The following is a 16,587-nucleotide window of genomic DNA, read 5'->3' on the forward strand; positions in this document are numbered from 1 at the left end:
AACTATTTTCTTTTTCTACTTGGAGCTTTTACAGTTATGGAATATACATAATGTATTATATTAAAACAATTATATTACCAATGTTTTCGAAGGAAAAAAATATTATATATCGTGCTTTATTTAACTTTATATTATTTAAAAAACCAGGAAATACGCATTTTAATCATATATTTTTTTTATTTTAATATTAAAGCGCTTTATCGATGTGTCATAAATCTCACTTATAGTGAACAATATTTACAGTGCACTACAGATGCGGTTTCGAGATAAGAACCCTCAAGGCGCGATCTGCAGAAGGATCCCTTTTGTAAGTAAACTCAGAAGAGAAACGTACGATTCCATTTCCAAGATTATACAATTTTTTGTTTATACTTTCAAATTTTCCTCAGTCCTATCTCTATCTATATGTGTACATAGACAATGTATGTGTAATATTTTATATACTGTACCTATATATAATGTACATGGAATATTCGGGCGCCGATCGCATTATGGTAATGCTAATGTTTTATTTATATCAAACACGAGGGGGACTTATCGGAGAAATTTGAGTTAATTTTCCAATATTGGTTTATAACATTAAGCTAGGTACTAGTACAGAGGATTAAGGTTGGTATAATATGACAAAACAGCCCGATTTCTATTTATTAGCCTATGCGGTATCTATAAAATTATAATTGTAATTTGTGTTAATGTATTATATTACTAAAACAATACATAAAAAAACACTTCAGTATAGACAACTAAAAAAGCGTGTCTGATAGTTATTACCAGGGTGCAAAATTAACATTTTTATCTATCTAGCAACATGTTTTTATTTGACTAATTGACTCATTGACTCAAAAATATTTTATTTAAAATACATTTAAAATCAATAGGAGAAACATGTTTCAAATAAAATCGTGGTGTGAAACGTACAGCAGCAGCACATTAAAAATAATCAAAAATTAGGAACGCCATTTAGGGGGAGGGGGGCAGGGGGGAATTCCCCCCCCCTTTGAAATTATCCAGAGAATTTAAATACTATGAATTTTAATGAAAGCAAAATAATTTAAAAAAACGTTTACTGAATGGCCCACTTTTGCCCCCCTCTCCTTGTTAAAAATACAAATGACGTCCCTGATGTGACATTGAGAGGTGCGATAAAAGACGCAGAAGACAGATGTAGAACATCAGCAGCACACGAGCAGGTTCATGAGCTTAAATCACGAGAAGGCATCACAAAACCAGCTTCACAGGCAACACAGCCAATAATAATACAACTCGACCCTCCAACGAAGACAACAAGACCTGCCATTTCAACTCCACCGCCTAACAGCGGCGTCTACATTTTTTTTTATTTGCTTATAAAATCAACTGCTTTCAGATTTTTCGGCGTCTATTTAGCTGCAATTTTTAATCCTTAAAAACTGAAAGAATTTAACATTTCTGTAAGGAACAACCTGCATAATAATATTACAAGCGTTAGGATAAACTTTGAGTACAAATTCAAGAACATCAATCATCGCAAGATTTCCGGATACTAGAAAACTTAAGCTTCCAATTCTCCCACTTACTTACTTAGAAACATACACATGCATTTATCCACCCTTGAGCAAATATTCGAGCGAATTCGATTAGCGAAATACTTGCACAAACGAACCCTCAAAAAGTGCTTCGCAAACTATTCCAATATAATCAGCGCAATCTACATAATTTCCTGAAGCTCTAAAATCTTGAATCTTGCAACTATAACTCATGCCTAAATATCGGCACTAGCTAATCAATTCTAGGATTATCTCGTAGGCGGTAAACTTTCGTCGACAGATAAATAAAGGAGGACTCACTCTGTTTTATCTGTGAATCTTTTTGTGACGTTAAATAAGGTGATTTCCCCCCGGACGCCTCTCATAACAAGGAAACGTGTGCCTGTTAAGAAAATTGAATTAATTTATCCTGAGGTGGTGATCTTGAATCTAGATTAAGGACGAACAATGAAAACCCTGAACTTTTGCTTGTTCGTGTTGTCCTAGAAATTAGATATAGAACATTACACGGTGTGTTTGTTCAAAATATATCTATGGTACTTTCTGCAATATTTAGACATAGAACGGGAAAAAATAAACCTTATGTGATTCAAAAAAAATCCAAACTTTTTTAATCCTCTTTTCTCATGGTTTAATATTACAAAACAATATAATTTGATCTAAACATGAAAATCTTTAATACAATATAGCATTTAAATTAAATATACATATGTATTATATATGTAAAGTGTAATATATTTATAAAAAAACAACTGATCCTAGTAAATACAACAAATTATGACAGTCATAACATATTTATTTTAATCAAATTAAGATAATAAATTATTTAGCTAAGTGATTTAAAAAAAAAAAACTTTTAATATGTTGTCTTTTGGTTTAATAAAACCAATATATTATAAAAAAGATTATGGTTTGATACCGACATCAAAATTTATAATATTTATAATACAACATTAAAATTAAATATATAATTCTAATACATATGTATGTATATGTACGTAATATAAGGCAAAATTTAGAGAATAATCTATAGAAAGTTATGCCAGTTGTAACAAGTTCATGACACTCAATTTACAAAATAATTAGTTTTAATAATCAAGTTGAAATATTATATTTCTCAACTATATATTATACATATGTATGTACATACATACATATATCTAAATATATTACCACAGTAAAATAAAAGTTGATAAGCTTTTCGGGTTTATTGGTCTGGAATTTTTCTTAAGTCTATTAATTTAAATGTATCAGAAGTGTTTAGATTAATCGTAAGTAAATTATGGTCTTGTCAAAAATAATGGGATCTACTAAGCATGAATTTTATGTGTTTGATCTTTAACAGCTTTGACTAATCAAATTAAGATTAATTTCGACAAAGTTAAAAGAATTACAAATACACATAATTTGGCACGCCTCTGGCGCCAAAAAATTGTTTTATAGCACTTTTATGTAATTTTATTAATCTTATATTTTTATAATATGGTAATTCATTTTACAAACATACCATAATAATAATTTTATGTTGACAGTTTTGTTATTAGCTACAATATATTAAAATTAAAACGCGAATGGTTACCATTTAAAGGAAGAAACTAACAATTTAAGAGAAAAAAACAATGCATTTAGCTAATGATTTGGAACTATTGAAATATGTTTTTCAAACTCTAAAGCATCATGAGCCTCGGTATTTTGTGTTTATATTTAAATTAATAAATGTTTTCTATTGCAGTCCAAAATACATTATTCTAATTATGTGAAATATTTTCATAGTATTTTCTAATAGTTAAATAACAATGTTTTTTAATTGATATTATTTGTAGGGTAAAATATATTTTTTTAATTAGTATAAAAGGATGTATTATTTATAATTTTATTTTAAATGATGTATAATTTAAAAAAATATATAATTTTTTGCTACTCCACACCAAGCAAGCATAGAAAAAAATATGTCTAATTAAATGTTTGTATATTCATATTTTATTTTTTGTAATGAGCACACTAATTCTATTTAATATCGATCTGAGAGCCGCAATAGCAGCAAGCTCAGGTTTTTAAAGATATATTTTTATTTTACTTAGGAGAGGCGATAAAAAGTTTTTCTTTTAAATTTGATTGATTTCAAAATTTTACTTTTTAATTATTTGTATGGATGTTGGCAATTAAGCCGTTAAGATTAATGTTTCCTATATGTTTTCTCGTGATTAGGGTAAAAAATGGCATTTGTACTTTATCCACAAAAGAAAGTTCAAGTTGTGTTTTATTTATATATTAGTGGACGATTTTGTACATAGCGGTTTTCTAGCGATTTAATCTATTTATGAATATAACTTAATTTTATCATTGATTAGATTATCATAATCTTGAAAGAATTATTCATAAATATAGGGTAAAACCATGAGCTTTCAATTTTAATTTTAAGTTGTGACCACCCTTGATCATCACGTAAAGATTATCTAAAAGCTTATAAAAACAGATCCATTTAAAGCACTTCAACCACTTAGATTTTGACTAGAAATAAACAAGAGCCAAGCTCGCACTAAGCAGAGCTACGCCTAATATCGACGGAGACAACCCTTAGAAACCCAGAGAAGCAGCAAATATCAAAATTTATAAATTAAATAAATTTAGTAATTATTTTATTGTATTATATTTTACACAAACATATTTCGGTTCATCGCACTAGTTAATTTCATAGAGTAAAATTTGTTATTTAAAATGAAATAAATTACAGTCGACGTTAAGATCACCAACTTTACCTTTCAAGACAATGACAAGACATTTCAACATATTCAAATAAAATTTGGCTGTACTCCCGTTCAAGACAAAATTAATATCCATCACACGACGTCACAGTCGAAGGGGATGAGGCGCCGAAATTGTTGAGCTCCGTTTAACCCATCAACCGCTCTAGACGGTTTATTATTTCGCAGCAGCCAATTTGTCCATATGACCGAAAGTCATCCATCAGCCTAACCAAATTATAACCGAAAATTATTTAAAATTGGCAAATTTAAACGATTTTTTAACAATACTTAAATATTTTTTAGTTCCAGACATGGGGCGTGTTAGTGTGTAGGTTCGAGTACAAAGGGTGCTTTTTCAACCCCTACCCAATTCCGGTCGCAACTTTGGGTGTTAATTATAGAAGCAGTTGAATGTCCGTTTGATGTAATCTTAAATGCTACAGATCAGGTTTTAAAATATTTTCAAATAATAATTTTATTTTACCAGTTAATCTAGTCGACGATAATGTATGTTGAAGTAGTTTTAGTTCATAGCTAATAATAACTCCAACTTATCAAACCCCAGATAGGATAACATGATCCTTAAATAAAAAGTTCCTTATTTTACTGTTAATTAACAGTGAACGTAAAATAATAATGAGCTATATTAGCTCAATAAATTAATAAAATAAATAAATAATACGTCAACATTTTATTTATGAATTATTAAACGAGCTAATCTAAGCATAGAAAGTGCAAAAGTTAATGATAATACTACAAACAGCGGTGAGATTTAAAAAATAGTAACTGATTTTCTAGACCATATTTGTATTGCCTTTTTGTTTATTTTAAACATAAGTATCATTACATTCAGCCCTCAATTTACGCGGTAGATACGTTCCAGAAAATAGCGCTTTAATCAAAATTTGTAATAAAACGATTAAATATTAAAATATAAAATAAACGAGCAAAATCTTCAGCGACACGCGTGCCTAGCATGGGCAGTGGGAGAGGTTCCAGATGTAGATAAAGTGCAAGAAGTGGGAGTAAGCCATTAATCCATGCGTTTCTACATATTTTTGATCTGTAGTAGTTGAAAAAAAATGTATTTATTAACCGCGTAAATTGAGGAATAAGTGTGTTTTTAATTAAGGTTTTCTGATATATTTTTAACTAACTTGACTGCTTGTGTTTTAATTTATTTGTCATCAGATCACAATTAGTACTTCACTCCATATTACATTTTATTTTATTTTATGATTTTATTCTCCGTAAATACAATATCTATTAATATTTTTAATAACTAAATTTAAGCACAATAATAACAGAAGTTAATAGGGCGATGGACGTTAAGAGTAGAACTAAGCTGAAATATTTTAAATAGACAAAGACATTTGCATGGTGAACTCATGTCATGTGGTATTTATAGGATATGACTCAAGAAAAGCAATAAATTTTGAGTTTTATTTGGAGTGAGTCTTAGACCTGTTAGGTAAATATGTCTTCTAGTAGTTTCAACGTTTATTTTATAAATCTGAATAAAATGTCCTAATCTTTTGACTGCCACTATAATTACTTGGTCTTGGAAGCTTCCAAATTTAATTTAAGTACTCTCGGCTTATTAAAAATTATATTTATTCCTTAAAGACAATAACAATTAAGCTCCATGATACTATTTTGACACAAGGGTAATTTTTATATTATTTATTCAAAATGATACATAATTCCACCTGAGATTAAAACGAACCGTAAATACTTATATAATATGTATAATCAAAGCAAGGATGCTGATGGTACGTTTTCAATTAACGACTCCTAGCGCAACCAGCAGTTTTAAAACCCGCAACTTTGATTAGAACCCCGTCTTTCTTGACTCGATCAAAATTTTGCGAGCTTTCTCTTTTTTCTCGTTTCCTCTTCGCCGCCGAAGCAAAAGTTATTCGTCGTCGGATGGCGAAACACAAGGAGCTTTCGACGCATCCCCGCAACCTCGCCAAGGTATTTATCCTTAGGGCTAACGAAAGCCCCCGCGGGGCCCCTCCCAATTTCGCCCCACGCGCCCTCTTCGTCCCCCTCCTGCCCATTGCCAAAGGTTGTCTATATTGATTTTTCGTCGCAGATGTGCTGTTGAACGATGCGCAAGGTGCCGAGCGAAGAAACGCGTAAAATTTTCACGCGACGATGATAATAACAACGGCCGGAGCTCATTAACAATGCATTTGACCGGCAAGGAGCTTTTAAAAGCTCGCGCCAGCGCGACGACATTATTTCTTTGCAGTCGCCGCGCAGCTTCCGATGGCGCGAGCCTTTTAACCCTTCTCGCTCCGGAGTGGCAATTTGGAAAGTTTTCAGGGTGCTTTGGGCTATTTCTAAGTGCGCCGCCCATCAAACGATTACATTGTGAAGAAGCCAAGTAGTCATTCGTGTAATTACTGATAATGATGTACATATACTTACATATTTCAACTTTAAAATATTAAAATATATTATACGCCATGTTATTTATTACAAAAAAATTATTAAAATAAATATGTTAAATAATATATTTTACTATCATAAATGACGTCAAAAAATTATTTAACCAGAGAGAATATAATATGACTTTATTTTAAAATGCTTATAAGTTTTACTCTTAAATTTATTTTTTACAGTATAAATTTGTTTTTATATATTTAGTCTGAGTACTCTCAAGTATCATATTACATTGTATATACATATATTTTGTTTACAGAATCATAATAATTTACTTTATCAGCTTATATAACAGAATTTCATCGTAAAATTATATTTTTTTAATTTTAAATGACCAAAACGACCCAAATTGCCACTCGTAAAAAACACATCCCGCAACGTTAACACCCGTTTACGGTCGTATACATAACATGCATGAGTATATAAAAATATAATTTCATAGTTTAAAAGCTCATGAACCTCTAGTGCGCCATCATTAACGAGACACTTGGAAGCGCTCATTACGTTTTATCACGTGACGAAAGCATCTTAAAATAAAAATGTTTCAACCAAATAAGATCAGTGTTATTGATTAATCCTATCTATTTCTAATATTATAATAATATACTATATAAGTACATATACAGCTGTGACCAATTGAAAGTTGTCATGGCGATTCTTATACGTATTTTGATTATTTTATCAACTTTTTGAATTTATAATAGATAATTTTAATTGTTAACTATGATTTTCCGTTAATACTGTTAAAAAATAATTGCGTCCATTCTGGAAAAAGTGTATTTTTTTCGTCGTCCTAGCAAAAATTTTTCAAGAGTTCTCAAAAAAATCGAGAAATGTAAACAAGAATTTTCATAATAGTAACATTATACGATTTGTTCGTTTAATATTGTTTTTTGTGATGAGATATTTTACAATTATATATAAGATGTTTGACCTGTAGATGTAGACGAATATTAGCGCTTATTAAATTGTTAGTCATATTAAAAATATAAGGTAATGGATTGATATTTGAATGATCCGACGCAAGAAAGATTTTTATTGTTAGCCTAACCGTGTTTTATATATAATACATCTGAGTAACAGAGGAATATGTAAGAGAAAAAAGTGTCTTTTAAGCCATCCGACTCAAATTTATTCATATTAAATCATCCGTTGTAACAAATCAGGCATTAGCCCAATGCGTTACAACGGTGTAAGCACAACAACTACCAAGAAAGTACTAAAATCAAAGTATATAAATCAGTGTCATCATTGTAATAAATTATGGACTATTAAAACGTCTAACAATCAAGCTCACAAAATCGCAACAGATGACTCCGGTCTGTGTTTATGACGACCTAGATATTTTATAATGCCAATTGAGAATATATATAAATAGTAACTTTGTTAAATGATTATATCAAACATTGGTATTGCTCAAATACAAAAAACTAAATGCCAGTCAGACAATCCGTTCTCGAAATAATCGCCAAAATACAGGTTGATGGGACGCTTAACTTTCTTACATATTTATAAATACAGGGAGATAAAATAAATAAATAATATATTCTTCGGGCATAACAAAATAAAGCTTCACGTCTCCGTGAGCGATTCGGTAAAAGGTCATGAAAATATCGACACGTAAAATATTTAGGGGTCATATCAAAAGCGAGATTTTTCGTCAGGAAAATATTATTTCGCAGCAGTGCATCGACGAAAATATTTTCAGCGGATTTTCCGATAAATTACATTACTTAGACGTAATCGAATTTCCATCGTCTGCATCGCGGAAGTCGAGCGGATACTACGGCGGAGAGTTCCCTCGTAAAAATCACATATGCATACGCCGCGACGCTCTTTAGTTTCTCTTTAGCTTATTTGGGAGTCAAAGCAAAAGTTTTGAATCCGGACCAGAGGAGGCAACCGAAAAAAAGTAAGATAAATTATGTGATTTATGCAACGAGTGGTCGCCTCAACGGGGTATGAACTTTCAGTTTAATGAGTAAATTACGAGGAATAAAAATAAATAATACAAATTATAAAGTTTTTAGTACACACATGTTATGACTTTCAACTGCGTTATTTAGAGTGGCCTAGAAAGTCGCGATTGCGTCCCTTATTCTTAGTCCCCTATGACGTCAGCGCTCGAGAACGCTCATTCAGCATGAGCCATCTAGTTAAGGTTCTCAACTATTCGAATGTTGTAACAAGGATGAAGCGAAACGAAATGCTAATGCATGCATTGCTTGCAATGCAGGGAATCAACGAGAGAACGTATCTAATAAAACGAAACGTATCTAATGAACAAAATACTAATAAAACTCTGATAAATACGGGGGGTGAATCCCGCTCACCCGGCCGTCAACAGCTGGGTGCCCGCCCATTGGGTTGGACTCGTATGGCTCAAGTACTGGTAACGGTAGTGGTCCAAGCACAGATGCCAAAGTAGTACACTCTCTATTCGAATATTGAATAAAAAATGATGAAGTATTCGAATATTTAAATATAATTGTATTTTTTCTCGGTTTTTACCTATATTTATTTATCTAACCAATTAGTACAAAAAATCAATTAATTGTTAAAAATTAATTATTAGTTAATAATAATTATTTTAATTAATCTTTAATTATTTTAATTAATCTTTAATTACTTTCATAATCGTTTAACTTTTTAAATAACTCGATGCTGTGCGTATTACTGATCATTTTAAATCACTAGAATTATGATTAGCTGCGATTGAATTAATTCAGAAAAAAATATGGAACATTTTAAATGCATAATTTTATCGAGTTTATTGTACTGCAATAGTTAATAATGTTTGGAACAAATTACATAAATATCAGATCCGTATCAGCGTTTGCTTTGTACGAATTAATTTTAAAATTAAAATGAATTAATTGCGTTAAAAGTATTGAAATTATTGAAATAAAATCTTTGCGTAATGAAACAATAAAAACAAAAACGTAACACGAACTTCACAAAAATTTGCGACGTACACATGTTAAGTATTAAACAATAATAAATAATGGACCCTTGTTCAACGAGCAAATTCTGCAAGTTTCGGTCATAGTAGATACGGCCGATGAAAAAGCTTGCCAAACACAATGATATTTTCGGCGATATTTATGAGGAGCTAGAACATAATATATGATATGATGAGACAGTGCTTATTTAGTTTAGGTATGCACTATTATTTATTTATATTATTTTGTAAATAATCTATAATAAACGTATTGTTTGTATTGTGGTAATTATGGCGCACTGGGAAAATGCCACATTTGTAATAAAAATTTATCCTACTGTCTCTAGAAGACCAGAATTAAATGGGCCTTATAAATGTATTTAATTCTGGTCTTCAACATTACAACAGAAAATGATCCCTATACGAATAGTGTGCATACGAATACCTTGGTATATATTCAAGTGCTCAACTAATGATCTTTACTATATTTATAAAGATAAATCACCATATATAAAGAAACTAATACGCCCAGTATTTACATATGATTGCTCTGTATTAAGCAACAAATACAATATTAACTAAGTCAAATTTATTTATATTATTTTATTATATATAATACATTAATACAGATTTCTAAAAAAATACTCAATAACATACTCGAACACAAAACTGCTATATCAAAAATAGGAGATTATGCTACAACATGTATAAGATACAATATGAAGCAAAATAACCGATTTTAATTTATTAAATATGTGCGTGTAGCATTTTTTAACATAATCAATAATAAAAAAATAATTTTGTCAAAGCAAAACTGTTGACAAGCAATGAATTTCGCCATAACTTCAATATGGTAATTCAATTTAATTATAAGGTTGAAATATTTTTATATAAGAATATTCTTTGTGAAGGTGTGGAGGGGGGTTTAAACCAACTGCACCATTTATTAAAATTTAAAGGTCCTTCTAACGATTATTTCAAGCGTAAATAGTATTTATCACAACAATAATTATGAAGAACAACTGCGTTATTAAATAAACTAAAGTGGGTTGGTTTATTCAGACTTTTTATAAACTTATAAATTGACACTAAAAAATATTCTAATGACCTTTTTAGCACCTGTAAGGTTTTATCCACCTGAACAATTTATTATAATTTAAATGTAATATAACGACCATTTAAAAAAACGAAAACACGCCATAAAAGTAAGATCACACAGTATTTTCACAGTAAAGGAAAATAAATTTTCAGATTAAATAGTTGCGTTAATAATTAAAAATATTGAATGGTCCACTTAATAGCACATCCATTTAAGACCTTCTTCGCCCATAAGAGCTACCGAAAACACTACTCTTTGTTCGGAAAGGATGCGCACTAGACAATACATATATTGCGCATAATACTATTGTTTTTGTACCCTTTGGTTACCGATCACATTTACAAAAAGTCTAAAAAGACAGAGTATGAAATACGCCACAAAGCCACAGCAACAGAGACGCGATGAGACGCCATGGAGTCACAAGGAGCCACTCTACCGAAATCACAAATATAGGAAAATGTTCGCCCTCAATTCACCGCCATAAATTAATCACTAGCAGTTTACAGCCGCATCATTTATATTCTACAAATGATTGCTAGCATATTTTACCGTCTAGAAGCAATATGTTATTAGGCAAATCATAAAAAGTTTATAAATAGCTCCCCACAGAACAGAGAATACTAACATATAGTACAAAAAAAATGTATGGAAATATGTAATTTAATAATTAAACGTATCACAAAAAAGATTAAAAATCCATTATTCAAAGAAAAAGTAGGTATTATATAATACAATACATACAATAGCCCCAAATTTCTAACCTGTGGTAATAATAGATCATTAATTATTTATAATTCAATTATATATTCCCAATAAATATATACCTAGCATAGAACTCTCATTTTTAGCCGCATTTAATTCCAAAAATAATACCTTATTGTCAATTTAAAATCAACAAAAAAATTTAATAAATATTATGTTTTTCCCGGCGATAAAATATGTTAGCAATCATTTGTAGACTATAATATGTTTATGTGATCAATTGACGCAGCGGTAAACTGCTAGCGATTAATTGCGGGCGATAAATTTTCCGGACGTCTTAAATCACAACTGGCAATAATACCACTCGACATTCCAGCGAAGACTTTTCGACGTCCAAGACCTGCTATTTTTACACCACTGCCTGATAGCGGAATTTACATTTTTGTAATATATAATATACGATAATGTATATATGTGTTTATATGTTGTTAAAATAAACTGTACACCTAAAAATATTATATATAAAAATTTCAGCAAAATATATAGACGTCTTTCTGAGAATTTAAAGATATTTTTTTATCAATAAAAACTCCATAAATTTTCCAAATTCATACATAATACATATTCAATGAATGAAAACTTGAGCATCGGAATACGTGAGCGATATTTCTATGATAATCACGTCGCTTTTGAACGAACGAGATATATCAATGCGAATTCCAGTCTAATAAATTAAATCAGCACTTGGCTCGACCGTCTCCAGCAATTTAGTTCATATCTTATCATAAAAAAAATGTTGAGCTTCACTCGATTCGAAAGTGCATATTGCACACTACCAACTACCTATAAAATGCACATAAACCCATCCCATACGTCTGGAGAACGGCCGTAATCCGTTTAAAGTTCGTTGCACACCATATTTTTCAGCCGGCTTATAAGTTTATTTTTTTAATACAGTATAATATTTCCGATATGTGGCGGTGAAACGCGAGTAGATTTCTATGAGTAATAAATTATCGCTTTAACGATACACATCAAGTGTCTGAAGACAGACGTCAATCGTCGTCTAGATAAACGATGGAATTAAGAGTGAATTAAACCAAGTGGGTACCGTTAAATAGATAAAATATTTATACTTGAACGTATTGGTTTAATAAGCAACAGATTTAATTGAAACACATCACAACATAAAAATAAAAAAAATCATGATATAAACTTTGAACTAACAGCAATAATACGACTTCTTCGTAGGATATTTCACTAGTAGAATGTCTATTCAAATATAATAAATACATAAGAATATAAACACGTTTCGGCTTCTATGTATATATTATATTGAAATTACTGCTTTCAGTTCTATACATAAAATTTGTAAAAGCAGTGTCTGTAAAGTTTGAGAACGTAGCAAATTAACAACTTATTGCGGTATATTAGCCGCTCGGACATTGCGTTCCATAGCTCGAAGTACAGACTTATACAAATATATATTCTAAGCATAAATAAATATATATATTATATATAAACTGTATATTTTTTAATTCAGTGATAAAAATATTAAATTTTTAATTAATTTTAATTTTTAATTTTAGGTATTATATAAATACATTGCAATGGAATTCATCAATGATTGTATTATTATCAATGCTTTTTATTATATATTCTAAGAATTGCTAATATTTAATTAAAGCTTAAATATAAGGGTACACATCGGCGGATAAATCATAAGTCAGTGCGATAGAACAGTATTATAGGTCTGTGAATAATACCCAAAAGACCTGGTTTCGATTATATTATATAATTATAATTCTGATCGATAATCATAGATTAGGTTTTCCAAGAGTTTTCTAATCTCACGGATAAATTTTCTGACAAATAATGAAAAATAAAATCAAGCTATTATAATCTATTGATTATAAGCTGTAATTATTATTTTATTATTAATAAAACAAGATTTCAATCTGGTGTCTCACAATTACATAAAAGTTGTTGATTGTAGTTACACCGCTGTAACACATTGGGCTACCGCATATCATGTTGCAACGGAAAATTTATAATAAATTAAATTCGCGGTCAAATTAAACAGGCCTGAGTTAGATAATGTTACAAACTGAATTCTAAAAAAATATTTCTCAAAAATATGTTGTTTAAAAAATGTTTTGGATTATTTTATGGGGATATATAATTTTACCTTAGTTTATAATACACAAATTAATCAAGCGGGCAAAAAAACTGCGGCTACATGCTACACGCGGCTAGATATTCAATTTTTTGTGGACAGCCAAATAAATAGAGGAAAAACAGTGTAGTCTGTAAAGCGCTAGACTGATAACCCAAAGAACGCGGGTTCGGTCCTTGCAGCATACTCGAATTTTTATTTATAAAAATGCGGTTTTATTTAAAACAGACCGTGGCTGCAAATACAATAGTTTATAATTAATTATATTGATGTCACCGATTCTTAAACTTTCAGTCTGATTTATCCAATCGTATTGCATTAGGCATATTACGCCCACTATATTACAACGGAAGATTAAACAAACAACTAAATATTATATTTAATTATATGAAAAATTACAATGTCAGTAATTAATTAACCCTTTATGCCTGCACTACACTCTCTGGAAGTTGACCAAGGTTGGCCAAGGATGGAGAATATAGTGGGTTACTTCGGTCGGTTCTCCCTGCTCTAAAATCTCTCGGAAGTTGTCCGAGGTTACCGAAAACGGGAGGTAAAATGGGGGTAATTCGCTTCCGAACATTGTTGGCATTTTTTCCCAGTCAAAGGGACCAAAGTCGGAGCTGCTCTTTTGAGCGCGAGCGGTGAGATACTTCCCCTTTCGGTCTCTCGCGTGTTAAGTGACGAGAGTGAGAGAGATAATGATATGGTGGTTCGCAAACTGAGATAGAACGAGTAACTCGGTTCAATTTCAGTATGCGCGTAGGCGTCCTATGGTTAACACGCATGTCGAGCGCTGCATCGTGGTCACGTGTGGTCAAGTTATAATACCACATGCTTATCGGGGACTTCAACATACTCTTACTGACATCTTTGAATATTTTAGGGCACCAGAAGGGATTAATTATATTTTTGATAGTATATTCTTTTAACAGATAACGTAATTATATTTATTTTTTTATAAAATTAAATAATTAAAAAATAATTAGTGATACTTGATTTTGTTAAAAAAAATCTTTTCCAATATCCTTATGTATTTTCCTAGATCGGTTAATATAAATGTCACACCATAACGAATTCTAATTTAGAATCGATGGCGACACATTCTAGGATAGTCACACATTTGGTGTTCGTATTCTGAATTATTATTTTTATGCCTTATGGCATTTTGCAAAAGCCAACAAAGATTTTGCGTAAATTGAATATTTACGACTGAAAATATTTCATTGATATTATATTGGTGAGTGCCCACACAAACTTTTATAATTATCAGTAGCGTAATTTTAATAATATGACAATTTAAAAATTGCGATTATTTGGCACTTTTTTCGATAACGCGCAAATATGCCGACTGTACGTGACAGAAGCCGCCGTCCGAACGGCATATGAAATTTGCGACAGTGTGGTCGCTTACTCGAAGTCGTAGATTGGCTGACTTCAGTTGTAACGTTGGTTCGGACAACTTCCAGAGAGTGTAGTGGAAACATTAGAGTATTTTGTCCACGCGTATTAGACATATGTTTTTACTGGCAACTACGTCCATAACGATTTTTTTTAAGCTATTTAAATTTAATTAAACCATTTTGGGCATGACATACATGTCTTTGGAATTCTAAAGATAGATATCAATTAAATTCCATTTAATTATAAAAATTAAATTTTAGTAAAAAAATCTTTTTAAAAAATTCAGAGATTTAGTAATAAATAAATATATAAATATAATATACTAAAACCGTATATATAAATATAATATACTTAATGACCATTTCTGTTGTGACCACAAAGTCACAACAGCAGAGACAAATAGAGACAAGCTAAGAGACCACATCGACACAAAAGATATCAGCGTATCGTCCAGAACGCATCTCGACACAGCCTACAATAATACGACTCGACACGCCAACGAAGACTCTTCGACTTTAAAAACCTGCCATTTTAACTCCACCGTCTGATAGCGGCATACACATTTCTTTATTTACACATATATAGAGAGTAATTTATATAATTTATAAAATAAACTGTTACCAGATTTTAGGGCGTATTGACTGTATAATTACCAAGACAAGCCAAGACTTACTTTTATTACTAAGCATATGAATCTAAAAATGATATTCATCCCTCTTCTATTGTATTATTAATAAACTATCTGAGGCAATAATCAATAAATGTATTAGAATAGTGGTTAAAAAGTAGACATTTATCACTTACAATTAGCAGTGAAAGTCCGGATTTTTAAGTAGGTATTTCATTTGATGAATAATCGGTATCTACATATCTTTTACCATATGAGACAACTAGAAAACTTTGTATTAGTAACAAATAATATAATACAAAAGCTTTTATTGATAAAAAATATAAGTTGCATACCAACTGGTTACATATGTCGGCAATTTAAGAAATAGCATAAATATTCCTGCTTTCATTAACGTAATGTTTTTGTTCAAAACAAAAGTAGCACATAAAGGTCAAAGTATCCTAAAATATACAGCTTGTAATATTTTTATTTTAAAACTTTGTTTCAATATCGTATTTTATATTTACCATTCGAATGCTTAAAGTTATATTGAAATACTTAGTTTAAAACTTTGCATTGCATCGCGCTTGTTAACTGCTTAACTTTAAATTTATTACGAAATTATGGTACTTCGCAGTGTTTCATCGCGTACAATACATAGTATAAATTTTTATACATAAATGCGCCGTTTCAACGAGGTAAAAAAAAACTTAACTACGAAGCTGTATAAACTGCGCCAATTAAAACGGTTGACGTTATACTCAACAACGTGACGAGATCCGTATTTATTTATTTTTTATTTATACTTTTTCATCAAATATGTGATCTCACACAATATAAACCGATTTACCCGTTAAAGCGACCATAAAATATCGTCGAGGTTGTATTTGGACGGTAAAAGCTGTTGAAAATCGTGAAAGGCTATAACATT

General features: G+C 30.5%; 1 protein-coding gene across 20 annotated transcripts in view; it reads right to left on the reverse strand.

Moving 5' to 3' along the window:
• Positions 1-16,587, reverse strand: part of LOC148227917 (uncharacterized) — a 463,346-nt gene that overhangs the window by 381,033 nt on the left and 65,726 nt on the right. The gene's annotated exons all lie outside the window — the stretch shown is intronic.

This window comes from Plectrocnemia conspersa, unplaced genomic scaffold (assembly GCF_051122295.1).
Source record: "Plectrocnemia conspersa isolate PC_06_02 unplaced genomic scaffold, ASM5112229v1 ptg000012l, whole genome shotgun sequence".
Lineage (NCBI taxonomy): Eukaryota > Metazoa > Arthropoda > Insecta > Trichoptera > Polycentropodidae > Plectrocnemia > Plectrocnemia conspersa.